Here is a 20,390-nt window from a genome sequence, read left to right on the forward strand (position 1 = left end):
TCACTGACATTATATAACTTCCAGATCCCACCAAATAAATCAGTTTAACATATGGCTCTGCTACATGTGGTTCAAATATGCTCATTTGTATTTTGCTTCCTTCCCATGTCTGTGGTTGTGGTAAGTCTTCCTAAAGACAGAGAAGGAAGTTGCTACAATAACAGCATACCATTCAAGGGTCAGAACCAGGTTAAATGGATGCAGTGACTGTTTAAGGACACTCAGCTTATATTTTTGAACTGAAACTGCAGTATATTTTTAAATTAGGGTTCATCATGTTAAAGCTATATGACACAAACTCCTTCTACCCTTCTTAAGTGATGAAAACCCAACTTTTTACAGGCTTACTATGAGTAATTCAGTCTTGTTTAATAGTCATCCAATTATTCTAAACCTAAAACATCAAAAATATTGGAAGATCACCATACAAAACAACGGCAGTCCCAAGGTTATGAAAATTAAAAATTCTTTGCCCCTACACCCCCTAACACGGAAGCAAGCCAAACGCTCTCTCTCTCTCTCTCTCTCTCTATATATATATATATATATATATATATATATATATATGTGGGTGTGTGTATGTGTGTGTGTAACTTAGAGAAGAGGGAAACTGTCATTACAAGTTGCCAGTGACCTTCCAGCGATGACATTCTGAGCATAAATCAACTTGCCAAAAACAAACTGTAGCTTCCCACTTTTTACCATTTTAGCAGTAGCTTTCAGTGGGGCAAATAAGTATTATTTCTTGCAGCTTACTAAGAATATTCAAGTCAATAAAAAGTGAAAATTTCTACATATGCAGAGTATCTGTCCTTCAAGAATGAAATTAACTAATGAACACAGGATCCAGTGGCACAGGAAATCAGTTCTCAAATAATCTGACTACAGATAGTACTTTACTTTTTTAAAGACACCCTTGGTGCACAATGTCTAGATGCAATGACATTACACTTCTTGTATGTGTGGAAAAAATCACTAACATACTTTTGAAGAAAGATCATGATACAGTTTTAGTTTCTTAACAATGTACATCCAAAACACTTGTTTGTATTTTAAATGCTATAGCTTGCTAAAGAAACTCCATATCGAATACTATGTGGTCTAGTACTTACAGTAGTAAAACAGTGAAAAACTCTACAGTATTTGCCCACACACTGGGCATAAGAGCATCACAATCTGTGTACTTAATGCCACATTCTAGCTTCCTGGTGAAGCTGACACCACTAAGTAACACTGATTCCACATGAATTCTACTTTTTTCCGAGTTATACACCAATGTTATTCAATCTTGGGTGGGGCTAACATCACAACTCTGCAGAGTTATAGTGGCACTCGAGATGTTGTGCTGACTTATCCTTGGTTGGGCCCCCCCCCCAGATATACTGTTTATCAGATGACTACTGGATTAGTCTGCACTATAGGCTTTAATAGCAATGTGCCTCATGATGACAGAAGAATATCCTGGTTTGTCATTTGTTTACTATTACTGGCTTCCCTTAACAGTCAAACACATAGTGACACGCAGCTGACCTTCTGTTTCCTATTTTACATATTACTTATGCTCAGTTACTTAAAAATCTTCAGAGAACATCTGCTGTATATTTGTGGCTGCTTTTCCTCCTCACAAAATCTTCACGTGCATAATTTTAGCACATTTAGTTTGTCAGAAGCTGAACATCTTAATCACTACACCAGACAATATCCCATCCCAGTGAATAGCTTTAACTCTGTCTTATTTGAATTAATATAAAATGTCAGCTTCCTTGGTAATATGGCTTTGATGCTAGGTTGCTGACTTATACATTTTTTAGTATTTTGGTGATTGTATCCCTTGGTGTAGAACCTTTGGATGTGAAACTTTAACATGTCCTTTTAACATATTATAATTGCAACAGTTTTGTTTTTCACAGTGGTGCATTTATCCCTTAAAGTTCTTGGGTAAACCACCATCCAGTTTGTTGAGTTACAGTGAAGGCCTATTTTTTGTTTCTTATGTTTTGTGGTTTTGCTTACAGAAATAAGTATATGAACTACTCAGTTGAAAACATGCGCTAATGTCAATTACAAATTCAGCTTTACACTTTGAAAGAGCTTCAGATAAATAACAGTTTATGAACAAACAAATTAGTGATAATTATAATAAACAAATAAAGGTAGTCACACTGTTTGTACAAGTATGTTTATTCTTCTGAAGAAGCTAATTCATGTTCAGACTACAGAGAACAAACAGCTCTGTTCTGCTGGTATTTCTGTGCTCAGGTAGGCATGTAGTATAAGCTTTTAGTGCACAGCTAAAATAAATGGTCCTGTAAATTTTTAATGAGTAACTTGGCTGGTATTTCTCTTCAGAGATTGCTGTTGAATGTACATAGACCTCTGAATGCAATGCTGTTATTTAATGTAATCAACATTATGATCTGTTGCTCTTGGCAATGTTAACAATGGCATGAAGTCTAAAGTGCAAAAAGGTTGCTTACCTACTCACACATTTTTTTTCCAGATAAGTGATATATTAACAATTTCTGAGGCTCAGCTCAGTTGCTGTTATGCATAAAACAGCCCTTGTCAATGCAAAATATGGGTGTGTAATATACAAAAACTAAGAATGCTACACTTTTAATACCTCTACAGAAGAGTAATGAAGCTAAGAATTATTTTGAACAACTTTTATCAACAATTGTTTACACGACTCACAGATGATTAGAGTTTAAATTCTTATCAGAGAGTTTAAACACCAAGCTGTCTTCTCCACACAGAATGCCCTCTCCCCATACTTCTGTCCACTTTTATCTCACTTTAATATAACTTATCATACCTGAAGTCAGTGAGCAATGTAGGGATAACTGATCCAATGTAAGAATATTCTAGTTGTTTACCACCTGAGCTATGAAGTAGTGTTTTCTTTACTCAGCTCTGAACTGCCACATTCTACTATTCATTAGTATTCCCCAATTTCGGTCTTTTAATTTTTGTCCATGTTCTATTACATTTCACATCATTCAACATTTGGAATGTCTGTATTATGTCACCCCATTCTACTTTTGTTCTAAGCAATATAAATCCCAAAGCTTTTGGCTTTCTTCATATGCTCGAGCTTGGCTGCTGTTCTCTGGATACCAACAGCAGAATTATGTAACTTTCTTTGAATAGCTTCCAGAAATAGATGCCATGACCAAGCTACTGGGCTATTAAGAGGGCTTGATAGTTTGGAAGGATAATTTCCCTGTTTCTGTATTTAGGTCTTTGATGAATGCGACCCAGCACCCGGATTAATGCTAACCATGTAAGTAGGTTCAGCACCCTACTACCTTTTACTACTAACTTGTAATCAGTATAGAATATCTCATCCCTCCTGGGATGAGAACCACAGTATCCTTCTTTTCTCCTTTCTCCTTTCTTATCCAAGAACATTTTTCTCATTTAGTACGTCCTCCTGAGATGGTGTCTCCTCTTGTGAAGTACCAAGATCTTATTCACACTAAATTCCAGATGCCACATTCAGGATCTGTTGATCACTTTACTGAAGCCGTACAGACATTTGTCAGTTTCATCTTTTACCTTCTGTAGTCCTTACTTGGTATAATTTGCAAATGTTCACATTTTGCAGCATAGGCCATTAAAAAGTGTAGAAACCACAGGCAACAAATAGACTTCCACTGGTTAAAAATAGCTTAATACTATTCCAATAAATAAAAGATAAGTGCTTTCATCTCTAATCAGACAGACTTCATCAGATCATTATCTTCTTTTGGCTATTCCCGTTAAGGGTCGCCACAGCTGATCATCTGTTTCCATTTCTTCTTGTCCTCTGCATCTTGTTCTGTCACACCAACCACCTGCATGTCCTCTCTCACCACATCCATAAAGCTTATCTTAGGCCTTCCTCTTTTCCTGTTACCTGGTAACTTCATCCTTAGCATCTTTTTCCCAATATACTCAGCATCCGCCCTCAGCACATGTCCAAACCAATGTAATCTTGCCTCTCTGGCTTCGTCTCCAAACCTTCCAACCTGGGCTGACCCTCTAATATACTTATTCCTAATCCTGTCCACCCTCGTCACACCCAGTGCAAATCTTAACATCTTTAATTCTGCCACATCCAGCTCTAACTCCTGCCTTTTTGTCAATGCCACTGTCTCCAACCCATATAACATAGCTGGCCTCACTACCCTCTTGTAGACCTTCCCTTTCACTCTTACTGGTACTCGTCTGTCACAAATCACTCCTGACACTCTTCTCCACCCACTCCTTCCTGTCTGTATTCTCGTCTTCACCTCTCTTCCACACTCACCATTACTCTGAACTATTGATCCCAAGTATTTAAACTCATCCACCTTCACCACCTCTACTCCTTGCATCCTCACCATTCCTCTATCCTCCCTCTCATTCACACACATATATTCTTAGTCCTGCTGACCTTCATTCCTCTTCTCTCTAGAGCATATCTCCATCTCTCCAGGGTCTCCTCCACCTGTTCCCTACTCTCACTACAGATCACAATGTCATCTGCAAACATCATAGTCCATGGGGACTCCTGTCTGATCTCGTCTGTCAACCTGTCCATCACCATTGCAAATAAGAAAGGGCTCAGAGCTGATCCTTGAAGTAGTCCCACCTCCACCTTAAATGCATCCATCACTCCCACCATAGACCTCACCGCTGTCATACTACCCTCGTACATATCCTGTACCACTGTTACATACTTCTCTGACACTCCCAACTTCCTCATACAATACCACAACTCCTCTCTAGGCACCCTGTCATATGCTTTCTCTAAGTCTACACAAACACAGTGCAACTCCTTCTGACCTTCTCTATACTTCTCCATCAACACTCTCAGAGCAAACATTGCATCTGTAGTGCTCTTTCCTGGCATGAAACCATACTGCTGATCACTAATCATCACGTCCCTTCTTAACTAGCTTCCACTACTCTTTCCCATAACTTCATGCTGTGACTGATCAGTTTAACCCCTTTGTAGTTACTACAACTCTGCACATCACCCTTATTCTTCATCAGACTATATTAGACATTATTCAGACTTCATCAGATAATAACTAGAAAATCATGTGAACATTATATACTCTCTGCAAGTCACATGAGGGAATTGAAATCTGAGCATCTTGAAATATTGTAACAAAATAACCAAAAGCTGATATAATAAATGAATAAACTACTACAAAATATCGTGTTGCTTATAACTATAGCAGCTTAATATTAACTGATAAATAGTAAATAACTTCTTCTTTCGGCTTTTCCCAGTTAGGGTACGCCACAGCGGATCACCTGTCCACTCATGATTGGCAGTGGAGTTTTACAGTGTCGAGTTGCCAGCCCAGCGCCCAACCTTCCACAGAAGGCACACATACGCACTCATGCCTAGGGCCAATTTAGAGTGTCCAATCCACCTACAGCATGTCTTTGGGATATGGGAGGAAACAGGAGCACCCACGAGAAAACCCATGTGACCACAGGGAGGACATGCAGACTCTGCACAGAGAACACCCCAGCCAAGGATCGAACCAGAGAACCTCTTGCTGTGAGGTGGCAACTCTAACTGCTGCACCACCGCGGCCACCTGATAAATAGTAAATGACTATATATTATAAAATAAATAAACTTAGTAAAAAAAATGAATACCTGTACTACAAAAAATATAAATGAATGGTAGTGTATTGATGAAAGGCAAAAAAATAAACTACCCTATTTTTCATAAGATTTTATTTTTAATAGAATAATGGCTGATATAATGTCAATGAGGCCTGGTGGGGCAGTGGCATTAAGATAGATTTGCCACCACAGTTCTCTTTGCTCCAACATGATAGTTCAAGGGCCACCTCTTGGGTTACAATCCACTTTCTCTAAAATAGTAAAAGAGAAATTGTGATCATTATACTTAGACAGATGCTTAAATAAGGCATTGGTAACTTTTTGTCTCTTCACATCATAGGTATTGTAGATCAGAGTGTAGCGTGTGTGTGCTACATCTTTAAGAAACAAGCGAGGCAGTGCATGCACGTATAAATTCCAGACATGTGCAATTCCTAGTGCCATTTTGTAGAAGCATCCAGAGAGTGAGCATGTATGATCGCAGTAGGTAGTTTGTGTATAAGTTACTTAAGTCATAGTCGATAAACCTCTATAGTGATGTGTTTGTATAGAATAAAGCTGCTTAAACAGAACCCACAAAGACTCGTTTATTCGTGTACCAACATGAAAGTGACACAGTGTCAGAACCAGGATGAAAAAGAGAAGAACATATGGAGCAACGAGATGTAAAGACGACAGCGAAAGTAAAACCGAGAGAAAACAGTACAAACACAACCAAAAAGAATCAAAGGTAATGAAAAATAATACAAATTATTTACTCAATGTGAAAAGAGGCAAGAAAGGGCATTACAAGGGCACAAACTGCTTTATCAGGCAAGCAGAAAGTACAAAAAATGTTTATTAACTAAAGAAAATGTTTAAGATAAAAGTATTTGACAAGACGATTGACTTTAAAGTACAAAACGAGCATGTTTAAGGAAGAATGAGTGTGTTTAAGGCAGAATTGGGCATGTTTAGACTAAAACAAACACAAGAAAAGTATGTTGGGTATAAAAAGGGCATAAACAAGCAAAAATAATATAATAAGAAAAGAGAATAGGGCACAGTAAGCAAAAATAAAGCAAGGTGACTGCTTGTGTTTGGGCAAAGTGCTATGTTTGGACATAACTATGACTTTGTATTGTACCAAGGGCGTAATTAAAGTTATTTGAAGTATCTCAGAGTGTATAAAAGTGCTTACAGTGTGTGCTTATTACTGTGCATGCATTTCAAAGAGTTCACTGTGTGCAAAGTGCAACTGTTTTGTATAATCCATGCAAAGCATCGTTATTTAAAGAACAGTTCTTGTGCTGAGTGTGTCTATTTGCAAAGTGTCCCCATTACAGAGTGCTTCTTGTACTGTAAACAGTTTCCTAGCAAGGTGCTGCCATTCTGGGGACATTTCAGTGTACTCTATGTGGTCATTTGCAAAGTGTAAATACTTAGAAAGATATTGAATTTGGGTAACAGAAGTTCAATTTGTTTGCATCGTACAGTTGATTGGTATGTTTCTTGCATTGATAGAAGGTGTTGCTTATAAAAGATTACAAGAATGTTACAGTTAATAAAATTCCTACACATGACTCAGTGGCTTAAAAATAAATGCTTTATTAGTAAAAGTAGACGCTTTTGCGTTCTGGTCCAAATGCTTCCTCAGACTTTAATAAAATCACTTTAAACAAATACTACTAATATAGAGGGTAGTCATTTAAGACAACCATGGAATGTCTAGCTTAATTATGACATCATCATTCTATGCACCCCCCCATCAAGTTGTTAACAATGCTGCAACTAGAAACTGAACACGACTGAATGCCAAAGTCATCATGTTCAATGTCATAACATTCAAAACAGGAAAACACTCATCTGACTTGCAAAAAATATATATATCATTTACAGTTTATGCTAAAAATGCACTCATACATAAATAACTATATCCACTTATAACAAAACATAAAATTCTAAAATGAATAGTAACAACTCCAAACCATACATACTGTATAAAACATATGCAAGATAATATCTCGAATTTTTCGTCAAAGCCAAGTAAAAATAATGCTTTTCTGGGAGCTATATAACTAATTCAGTAAAGCCTCATATTATATAAGCAGTAAACAAGGACTGATGACATAGAATGCTCTGTAAATCCTGGCTTCCTAAACAAATATTGCTTAAGTAGCTCCAAATGTCTTCATGCTAGTGCACTTTAATGGCTCAATTTTCAGCTGACACAACAAATCTTAATCATGTTTCATTTCATGGACAAAGAACACAAAATTTTGAAATCAAAATATTCATTGAGACACTTCATAATTAAATCAACTTTAAAAACAGAAGCATTAACTAAGCTCTAACTTCAAAGATGTTCAACAATGCAGTGTTAGCCACTTCTTATTTCAATAAATGACTCCGCATCGAAAGGTTTGAAAAGCTATTCCATAATTTCGTAAAGAATTGATATCCCGAGAAAGCTGTTTCATAGAACACAATAAAGTATCAAGAAATCTGAAAAGCTAGTTCGCAAAGCACAGTAAAGCATCGAGAAATCTGAAAATCAACTTCGGGAAGTACAGTAAAGCATCGAGAAATCTGAAAAGCAACTTCGCGAAGTACAGTAAAGCATCGAGAAATCTGAAAAGCTATATCGCAAAGCACAGTAAAGCATCGAGAAATCTGAAAAGCTATTTCATGAAGTACAGTAAAGCATCGAGAAATCTGAAAAGCTAATTCTCAAAGTACAGTAAAGCATCGCAAAATCTGAAAAGCTATTTTGCAAAGTACAATAAAGCACTGAGAAGCCCGAAAAGTTTATTTTTGAAAGTCCAGTTATTTGAAAGTACTAAGAGGTTGTTCATTCGCATAATTCCAATAAGCTTAAAGAGAGAAAGTATAAGTACAGAGCACAAAAGCATTGAGCAAATTGTGTTTATGCCAATTACTTATGCACATCTGTGTGTGTGTACTGTATATTCATGCTTATTTGCAAGACCCTTCTCTGGTATGTGTTAATATGGCTATGTTAAATTTCAAAAACCTCAATCACTTGTATTTGATCAGAATACTGCAGAGAACTGGAGAATATTTGACCCTAAGAGTATGATATTTTCATACAAGCAGCTTATATAGATAAAGAGGCATGTGCCAAGGCATTCATTTTGCAAAATCTAGTAGGATCTGAGGCCAGACAAAGAGAACGTTCATTTGTATATGCACCAGCAGTGTATGAAGGTGAAGGTGCAGACACCATATTGTTGTGCAAGCTGAATCAAGGAAAGACTCTGAGTGTTTGAAGCATAAGTTCAGAGAAATGTGCAACCCCCAGGCAAACATTACATTAGAGAGGCATTTGTTTTACACAAGAATTCAGAAACCTGGGAAACATTTGCAGCTTATATAACTGACTTGAGAAATAGAGCTAAAACATGTCGGTTTGGTGATTTGAAAGATTAGCTGATAAAGGACAGACTTGTGTGTGGTATTAATAGTGCTGCAGTGAGAAAGATTTTACTTTGTGACAGTGATTTGACATTAAGCAAAGCAACAGAGATTTGTCAGATCTATGAGGTGACAGAAAATCATACAAATATGCTTGTGAGTGACAAAAGCATGGTTTCACTGAGCTTCAGAGAAAACATAGATAGTATGCAACATGTGGCAAAGAGGACCAGGCCTAAGCAAGGGGCAGCCACAGGGTTTCCAAAGAAGGTACGAAGCTTTCCAGAAAATTGCAGAAAAAGTGCAAGCTCCACTGCCAGCTCAGTGCAACACAAATGTGAGTTAGCAAAACCCAAGTCTAGCTTTATTGTTAACTGTCGCAATTGTGTTGCAAATCATGAGTCTAATAGAGAGAAGTGTTTAGCATATGGTTAGCAATGCCACAAATGTAAAAAATGGAACCATTTCCAAAAGTTTTGCAAATCAAGTAAACCTCACTCAGTTGTAAAGAAAGATCACACAAAAAAGCAAGTTAATCAAGTAGAACTGAAACAGTAAGTTTTCTATGTGGATGGTGTATCAGTACTTGGAGAAAGAGTTGATGCAGTAAACTTATTAACAAGGAGCAAAGTGTTTTGTATGGTTTGGATCAATCGAAAATCCACAGAGCTCAAAGTAGACACTGTGTCAAAGTGTAATGTTATATCAGTGGACACATTTGCAAAAGTGAGAACTAACGAACAACTCAGTGTAACCAACAGTGAGAGACTTGTAGCGCATGGAGGTGAAGAAGTTCAAACCGAAGGTTCAGTAATAATTTCATGTTATTTGGCTGAGAACTGTTACAACTTATTATTCCACATAGTCCGATGACCAGTGCAATCTTTACTAGGTCTCAAAGAAAGTTTGAGAATGAATCCGCTTTCTTTTGCTAAAGAAGTTCATCATGTGAGTGCAGTTCAAAGTTCAAGTTTTTCTGAAGCCATTTTCTTAGAGTATGCTGATGTTTTCGATGACAAATTAGGCAAACATCCAGTTGTGTATTCTATGATGTTAGATCCTGAGATCACTCCAGTAGTTAGACCAGCAAGAAGAGTTCTGATAGCAATACTTACAAAATGAAGTTAAAGCTCAGTTGGATAAGATGGTGCAGCAAGGTGTGATTTGTCCAGTTACAGAACCAACTGAATGGGTGTTGTCCATGGTAGCCAGTCACAAGAAAGGCTCAGACAAAATCAGAATATGCATTGATCCTAGAGATTTGAACAAAGCATTAAAAAGACCATATTATCCAATGTGCACAGTTGAAGAAGTTGCAGCTCTAATACCGAATGCCACTGTATTTTCTGTTTTGGATGCAAAGAATTAATTTTGGCAAGTGATGCTTAATCACAAATCCTCATTTTTAACTACTTTTGGTACTCTGTTTGGCAGATACGGATTCCTAAGGATGCCATTTGGAATAAATTCTGCAAGTGAAGTCTTTCAGCGTGCAATGGAACAAATTTTTTCAGGTTATCCTTGTGCCATAATAGTAGACGATCTATTAGTTGGAGGCAATGGCAAAGCAGAGCATGACAGAAACATCAAGAAAGGTCTAGACAGATCTCATGAAGTAAGCTTGAAGCTCAATACTCTGAAGTGCAAATTCAGACTTCCAGAAGTTACCTACATAGGTCATTTGTTTACAAGTACATGCTTAAGACCTGATGCAACCAAACAGCTATTCTAGAGATGTCATCACCAGACAATGTGCAAGGTTTACAGTGTTTTCTGGACATGGTCAACTATTTAGGCAAATTTATACCAGAGTTCAGTGAGTTGACAGCACCTTTGAGAGAGCTAATATACAAAAATGTTGTATGGTCATGGTTGGAACATCATTAGAAGGTGTTTGATGACCTTAAACAGAACATTGTTACCCATCCTACGTTAAGATACTATGATGTGAATAAACCAGTTGTTCTTTCCTGTGATGCTTCAAATTTTGGTCTTGGTGCAGTTATTGTTCAAGAGGGAAGACCAGTAGCCTATGCATCTAGGACACTTACTCATACTGAGATACATTATGCTCAACCTGAGAAACAGCTTTTGGTGATAGTTTTTGCATGTTCCAAGTTTCAGAATTATATTTATGGTTGAGTTATCCAAATTGAAACTGATCATCAACCTCTAGTTATCATTCTAAAGAAGCCTATGCATTCCGCTCCAGGGAGATTACAAAGAATGATGCTCAAATTGCAAAAGTACAATTTCAAAATGGTCTACACTAAAGGTAAATTGCTCTATTTGGCTGATACCATATCCAGATTGCCTAGAAGTACTACAGAACAGCTTGATGCTGAAAATTTTGACTTTAATGTAATGTTGGTGCATAATTTTTCCACCACTAGACTCAATAAGTTGAGAGATCACAGAGATCCCACTACAACTGATCCAATTTCACAAAAGCTTAATCACTGCATTAATGTCAGATGGCCTTCAAAGCAATCCAGTGTATCACCTGAGATGCAATCATATTTTCCTTACAGAGATAAATTGTTGATGGAAGATGACATTATTTTCAAAGGTCCTAAAATTGTTCCTGCTTCTTTACAGCAAGAATATATTCAGATTTTGCACTGTGGTCACCTAGGTTTATTATCCACTAAGGGAAGGGCAAGAGAATTAGTATTTTAGCCTTCATTATCAAAATACATTGATAGAATTATTTCTTCTTGTTCAGTATGTAATAGTACCAGAGCTCATTTGCAAAAAGAACCGCTTCAGCTAAATCCAATACTTGAACTACCTTGGTCCACTGTAGCAACTGATATATTTGACTGGAACAATCAACACTACTTAGTATTGGTAGACTCTTATTCAAATTGGTTTGAGATTGGTCTGCTACCAAACTTAACCTCAACAGCTGTTATTACTAAGTTAAAATGTCATTTCTCAGTTCATGGTAGTCCACACAAACTTTATTCTGACAATGGTATGCAATTTACTAGCCAATTGTTTCAGAAATTTGCAAGAGAATGGGACTTTGTTCATGTCACCAGTAGTCCTGAATATTCTCAATCCAATGGTGTAGCTGAATGAGCAGTACAGAGTGCAAAGCAATTACTTGAAAAGTCAAAGCGTGATAATACCGAGGTAGTCCTGAATTTAATTAATCTCAGAAACATAACTCGTGATGATATTCTTGGCTCACCTGCTCAAAGACTACTTTCCATACAAACTCAAACTATGCTACCTATTTCATCAAGTTTGCAGCAGCCCAAATCTAAGAACAATAAAACCATCAAGGCTCAATTGTTTAAGAAGCGTAATATCCGGAAATCTAATTACGACAGATCAAACAGATTACTTCATTCATTGAGGGAGGGAGAGATGGTACAAATTCAGACAACAAAAAGTTTTGATTGACTAGGACAGATCTGTGTCAAGGCAAGATCCTATTTGGTAAGCTTCGAGGGTGTGGATTATAGCAGGAATTGCAGACATCTTCTTCCTGTACCAGAATCATCATTATTGCAATCACAACATTGTATCTGTATATACTATATAACACTATATACTCTCTACAAGTCACATCATGGATGAAGGATCTGAGCATCTTAAAGAAACATTGTAACAAAACGATGAAAAGCTGATAGACTAAATTAATAAACTACTACAAAATATGATGTTGCTTATAACTATAGCAACTTAATATCAACTGATAAATAGTAAATGACTGCATATTACAAAATAAATAAACTAAGTGAGATGGTGTCTCCTCTTGTAAAGTACCTACATATTTTTTCCCCCATTTATGTTTAGGCATATAAAGTTAGTAGACCTGGTTCCCCTTTTCTGCCACAAGATGTCAGTGTACCACAAAACAAGCTAAATCCCACTATACCTAAACCAAAGAAAAGGATATTAAACTAAAGGTTAGAAAAATAATAATATATAGCTACATTATCCCATTCAGGTACGCTGCTTTCTAGCTAACAGCCCTTGTCTACATGGGAGCATAGTCCCTTAAAACAAATTTGTGCCCACCATTAAACTTCTTTCTTCCTGCCCACATAGGCATAAACTCACCTTATATTTACAAGCCAAGTACTGTTTCTGATTGTTTTTTTTTTGACAATCTTGCTTCTGTTACAGCTGGGCTAGCCCTGCTCCATTCACCCTTGCTTCACTTGGGCTCACTCCGCTCTCCTACCCTACCCCATTCCTACCCACCCCCACTTTGATTACATTTATACCTGTCCTTTGCCCCGCCTACCCATCCTCCAATCCAACTCCTCCTCCTCCACACCCCACTCAATCCAACTTTCATATAACAGCCCAAACACCTTTCTACTCCCCCACATATTCCACCTCCTCTGCCCATCTGTACAACCATATACCTAATAACATCACTTCATATCTCCACACCTCTTCCTTAAATCTATTCCCACCTTCCATACCTACCCTTACACCATTGCACTCTACCCCTACCTCACCACTACTACCTCAGTATTCCTACCCATACTTCCCTGTCAAACCCACTCTACTACTGTAGAAACTCACCTTACATATTCACCTATTACACTCTACTACTCACAGTAATGCCTCTCTTGTTCAACACCTTTCTCTTTGTTTTTAGTTTCCTCTCTCTCTCCTTCTAAAACTCTCATCACTTCACCCAACTTACATACCTCCCAAACCCACATCTTCTACATCCACCCACAATGTCACCCCATCTAGCTACTCTGCAATCTGCTCTAATCTGTATGCCATGGATTTAATTTTACAAAAGAAACTGACTATAATCTCTCCACAACATAATATTCCTTGTAACATTGCCCATAACTATTTTAGGGAAAAGAAGCTCCATCCAAATACTTTTCCTATTCATCTTAGCCTAGTCCAGTGTGGTGATATACACCCTAACTCTGGCCCTTCTCCCTCTCAAAATGCCCCTAACTCCACAAAATCCCTAAATTTTACCACCATCAACATTCAAAGTATAAGAAATAAAATCCCCCTTCTGCAAGCATGGTTAAGTCAATATAAACCAGACTTTACAGCCATAACCTAGACCTGGCTAAAACCATTTATAAAGGATTCTGAATTTCTTCCCCCAAACTATTTGTGCCTTAGAACAGATAGACTCCACAAAAAAGGTGGAGGCATCGCCTTACTATATCCAAGTACCTTCACAGTGATTCCATACTCAAATCCTATTCCCCTCTTCTCCACTGCAGAGCTACTTATTACTGTCTTAAAACTAAATAAAAGTAAATGCATTTGTATCATAGTCATATACATTCCCCCAGGCAATAATATTCACATTCTCAAAGACATTCTTGCCTGGAATACCAACAATATAAAAAAATGAAACAATCATCCTAGGCGATGTTAATATTAACTGGTTAGACTTCTCCAAAAACAACCTCTCCTTAGACATCAACCTTCAACATCTATACACAGCTAATTTCTGACATTACTAGACCTGACAATAAGAATGGCGAATGTTCAATCCTGGATTGGATTATGATTTCTGACCCTAATAAGATTACCACCTCCGGTATACTCCAAGATAGTATAAGTGACCATTCACAAGCATTCTTAATATGTAAGCCCTCCACGCTACCAACTATCCAGCAATATAGACACACCCAAGATCTATCCCACTTCTCTCCAAATACCTTTAATGACATCTTGCACAATACTACCTGGAATCCACTAAGATTTCTCCCACTTAATGAAGCCATGTAATTCTTCAATTCCACATTTCGTAGGGTCCTAAATAGTCTTTCCCCTCTCCTGCTAAAAAGAGTTAAGTCAAAACATGCTAACTGGCTTGCCAAGTCCACAAAGAAAATTATGTCCTCTAGGGACAAAGCCTGGCTAAAAAACAAAACTCCTTCCAACCTCACACAATATAAACAACTTTGCAATCAAGCCAAATGATTATTACTGAAAAACAAAAAGGAATACTTCTACACCCTCCAAAAGCAACATAAACAAAGCCCCAAGAAATTTTGGGGAGCAACCAACTCCTTACTGAAACTAACCATAATCCTTTTCGAAACACAGAAATACTCCCTCTGAGTTAGCTTCACTCTTTAACTTTTATTTCATTGACACCATTGCTAAACTTAATATCATCTTCCCACCCATCACCACAGACCCATTTAACCCTACACTAATACATACCTCATCTACCACATTACCCACTTTCACACTCTCTGCCATACCTACCTCAACTATAGAAAAGCTCTTCATAAACTAAAACCATGTACCAATGCCCCAGATAACCTACCTGCAGAATTCTTACAACTATCACCCTTCTCCATAGCTTACCCCATCAGCATTCTCATTAATAGGCCCATTCAGGAATCAAGTATACCTGATATTTGGAAAAAAAGCATATGTTCTCTCTTCATAAAGGTAGCAATAACTCTTGACATCTGTAACTTCCAACCTATTGCCATTCTTTCCCCCATCTCAAAAATACTTGAGAAGTGCATTTACACTCAGCTCCTTAGTCACCTGGTTAAACAACAAATCCTTTCCTCCACTCAACATGGCTTTAGGCCAGGACATAGCACCAATACCACCCTCATTTCCTTCCTGGACACAGTAAATAGAGCCTGGGATGCTGGATCCTTAGTCTCTCCACTCTTTCTTGATCTAACATAAGCATTCAGTACAGTTTCCCACTCCCTTCTGCTTACTAAACTCTCCAACCTTGGCATCTCTCCCCCACCCTTCATTGGTTTCACAACTATCTCAGTAATAGGCAACAATCTACTATTTGGCAGCACTGCTACTCTCCTTTCATCAATACTAATACAAGGGTATCCCAGGATTCTATACTGGGTCCTCTTTAATTCAGTATATTCATCATTGACTTCCACAATCGTCTTACCCATAACACTGTTATCCAATACGCAGATAATTCAACTATAATCTGCTCTTCTAAATCTGCCTCTGTACTACAGCAACTTATCCAAGAAGCATTTACCTCAACTGAATCCTAGATGTCACAGAACCATCTTCCCCTAAATCCCAATAAAACTAAACTCTTAACATTTACCCCAAAAAGATCCAGCCAAATTGACAAATCTGAATTCTTTGTTCGTTCACAAAATAATACTATTATTGAAGTTTTTCCCAGTACCAAATTGCTCAGTATCATCATTGATAAAAACTTAACCTTTGACCTTCATATCTATAATAACATAAAAAAAATCAAAAACTAGGAGCCCTTTATAGGCACAACTCCTTTCTCAGCTTCTCTGCTAAAAAGGCTCTTGCCTCATCATTCCTGCTTCCAACTCTCCTATATGGCACCCCCATCCTCAGCAACATTCAGTTCTCTCTAAATTTTAAACTCAACTCATGCTACAACAAAGTTGCCAAATTTGCTACAAATGCTAAATACTCGACCCACCACTGTTCCACACCACATCTACTAAATTGGCTTGAGCTCCCCCATCACCTCACTTATTTACAACTAACTACTGCCCATAAACTTATTTATTACCCAGCAGCCTGCCCATCCCTCTCCTGCATTCTGACCATGTACCATCCTAATCGACACCTAAGGTCAGAAAACTAAATGCTACATTGATAAACCTAAGCTCTCAGCCGACCATGGGCTGTATTCTTTCACTGTCTCCAAGCTATGGAATAATCTCCCTCCCTCACTCAGGGCTGTCAGTAATCCCACTACCTTTAAAAAATCCCTTAAACTTCATCTCTCCTCACACTGGATATGCACCTGCACCCCTACTGACACCCCCAAAACCTGGCCCCCTCTCAGAATCCTTACTCTGCCACACCCTATAACTAGTCTATCTTCCCCTTTCCTCAATCATATCAGCTCCTTCTGCTGTCTCTTTAGCCTGTGCTATCCCTATCTTAGCCTTTTGTCCCCTTCTCTCACCCTTTAAGCTAAATTCTTCTCTCTGCTAATAATTTTACTTATATATTTAAACTCTTTCATTCTTACATTCACACCAGTATAGTAAATAATTCTTCACTGTTGTTATCAAATGATTCAATGTTATTATCAAATTATTCTATGTTGTTATTCTTTATTTTAATGTGGTTATTCTTTTTTCTTTATTTTAATGTGCTACTACTGTCTTCTATATTCTGTATTATTGTGTAAAATTTTCTTTGTATGTAATTAAATGTGGAGCTTTTTTCCCTAGGGCTCCACTGAAAATGGGCTCTTCTCAGGCCCAATGGACTTTCCCGGAAAACAAATGCAAAAAATAAATAAAATAAATAAATCTTATTCACACTAAATTCCAGATGCCACATTCAGGATCTGTTGACCAATTTACTGAAGTTCTACAGACATTTGCCAGCTTTATCTCTTACCTTCTACTGTCCTTACTTGGTATACATGTTCACATCTTGCAACACAGGTCATTAATAACATTCTAACACATATCCTGAAAAAATGCTTGGGTTCCAAAGCAGTTTCTATAACCCTCCCTGTCATGACAGTCCCAGAAACAAGGAACTCCTTACTCACTGTGACCCCCTTGCTCTCTAGCTGATGTTCGGGTTGCCGTTCATTATCTCTCAGATACCTAGCCCACTCGATTACTTGACTAGTATCTTAGGTTCCAGATGAAGACCTTTACTGAATTTCAGGCAGTTTTCCTTCTGTAAAATTGTTCTGTCATAGTACTGGATTGTGTTATGTTTTCATTATCTGTGACAGCATGATTTTCAGTATCATCTCATCAGCTTCCTGAAACTGACATCAGTCAGACCAGAACATCCACTGCTTTTTAAATATTTTTTGTTTGACTTTCTTTCTCACAGATGGACTACATTGACTATTTTCCCCACTCACCACCTACCTTGTTATAATGACTTGTTAAAATGTACTTCTAATGTGTTGTCAGTATCTCTGTCATTTTTGTCAGCACCCTGCCGAATGCTATCTCTTTTCAAAGCTCTTTAATTCCCTGCCCCCACACACACACACAACATTTGCTGGCCCTGTCAACCCTGTATATTTGCAATCTACTGATCTTTCCAGCTTCCTAAGCCTTACCAATCTATTATTCCACTCAAATTCACTCATCCCTACCAGTGTGGAAACTCTCCTGTGTCTTTTATCATGAAAACACAACAAATAAAGTTAACACTTTTCCAGATCCTTGGTAGTCATAATAGATAGGCTTCCTGCATTGAATTATTTCAGATACATTCCTTCTCCACTGCCTGTCATAAGTGTATCACATGATTGATTTAACCCCACCACCCTTTCTACTCTTCCTTTTTCAGGCTGCTATGCATTATTCCTTTGCATGTGACATTTTAGACAATTAACTCTGAGCAGTGATGCCTTCTGCAACTTCTTCCATTGCTTGCACATTTTATGGAAAAGTGGCCCTCCCCCTCAACTTTATGTTGCCCAAAGGACTTCTAGCAATGGTACAACCTCTAACCTTGCAGATTGACAGCCAACTTTCTAGATGTTTTTGTTAAAGTTCCCTCAAAAGTTAACATCCAAAGTGTCTGTTATAACTTAAGCTTTTGTTCTTTTGATTTAGAAATATAGTAACATTTGATCACGGTTTCCTAGTGTAACCCTTATTTAAAAATTCTAGCTGATAATCAGAAACAAAGTTCTCCACAAGGCCTCCTTCAACCAGATGGCTAGAGTTTTCTTCCTTTATGGCACTAAATACTCTTTGCTGTCTGGCAAACTTACTGGCAGAAATTATCCTTTTACCTTCCAACACAATAGGCTTTCATCACCATGACTCTCTTCCTTCTTCACATCCTTGCTGCATCTATACAATCATGTTCTTCCTGTCCCACATTCCTGGCAGAGAGACCACTGCCATCAAACATGTGAAGTATTCCTAGTAATCTAATATCTGTAGTCAGCTTTGTTATCCTAATTGTCTCTGCATATCCTCTTCTTTTTCTCCTTCTGTTACACAATAATTTGCAGTATTCACCCGAACAATTTGTTTCATTCATCTTGTCAATCAGTTATATCTGAAAACCTAGTACTTCAGCTTAGCAGTACTGTAATTTGTTTGCCAGGGTTCCAGTAATCATGAATTATGTTTGAGAGTTGTGCCTTCAGCAGTGTCATGTGGTTCCCCTAGTTTTCTGCATAGTGCATCACTTCCCCCAGTCCTTTGTTTCCCCAATCTCCTTTCCCACGGTACCATCTTTGTCTGCTGTTCGCATAAATTCCTGTTCTCCTCCCCCTCCTTTTCTTAATGTGGGAGGATGACTTGCCCTACAGTGATCTTCTACCCTCATGTCCAGATATTTATTTTCATTGAGATGCATCTACTGAAAAAGCTGCTTGACATACGTCTTAGCAATTGTCTTCACTTGAAACTTTTATATACATTATCCTTTGCATAAAAAAGCACTTCTTTGTTTAGGTGTCTCCTGTCTTCTACCAAGGTCGATCCCTAATCGGTCACTCACTCCTTGGGCCAGTAGACATTACATTCTTTTGTTTTCTGTTTTCTTGGCAGTATAGCCAAGAAAATGTGGAAAATCATTCAGAATGCTGTTGATGCCTCTACCCATTTATAGATATCACTGAAGTCTTTAGACTTGGCTTTAGTATTTCTTCTATCAGTCATTTGTATCCATATGTACAGGGCCAATGTTGACCATTTCGGTTGCCCCGGATAGTTTATCCTGTCCACTCATAGTAATGACCACATTTTTGCAATGCACCAGTATCCCATCAATAGCACCATATCTAGTTACCCTCTCTAAATCATTTTTCTCACCCCAACTCTGCCTTAAATTTTCTCATCCCCTCTGTCTAATTAATATTCCTCCTTATTCTTCATTTACACATCACGGTACACGTCTACTTATTTTTAGTTTTTCTGAAACAAGCCATGAATAAGTTGTGTTTCAGTGTTGTTACAAACTTCTGTAATACAAATGTAGTCCGTCACACAGAGGTTCATTCATATTACTGTTCTCATCCACACCTGGTGCTGAAAAGTTGCATCTGAGCAAGCCGGCAGTCTTCTCATACTATTATTTACACTAGTGCCATATTCAACCCACCCCCCATTTCTGATTGACTACCCATCTCTGCCAGCATCTATTAATTTAACTATTAATACACAAGTTTGGTAGAGGTTTAACAAGTTGTCACTCGGTTCTCTTCCTAACATAAATACATGTCTACTTTTTTTATACATTTCTTACACATAAAGCTTGTCTTCAACCAACAAGCTTATCTTTTAACTGACAAGTCTAAATGATTACCAGCCAGTTGCTCTTACATCAACAGTAATGAAGTGTTTTGAGTGGTTGATCAAGAACCATATCTCTTCAAGCCTACCTTCAACACTGGATACATTACAGTTTGCTTATAG

Source organism: Protopterus annectens, chromosome 3.part1 (assembly GCF_019279795.1).
Source record: "Protopterus annectens isolate FY-2018-M chromosome 3.part1, PAN1.0, whole genome shotgun sequence".
Lineage (NCBI taxonomy): Eukaryota > Metazoa > Chordata > Ceratodontiformes > Protopteridae > Protopterus > Protopterus annectens.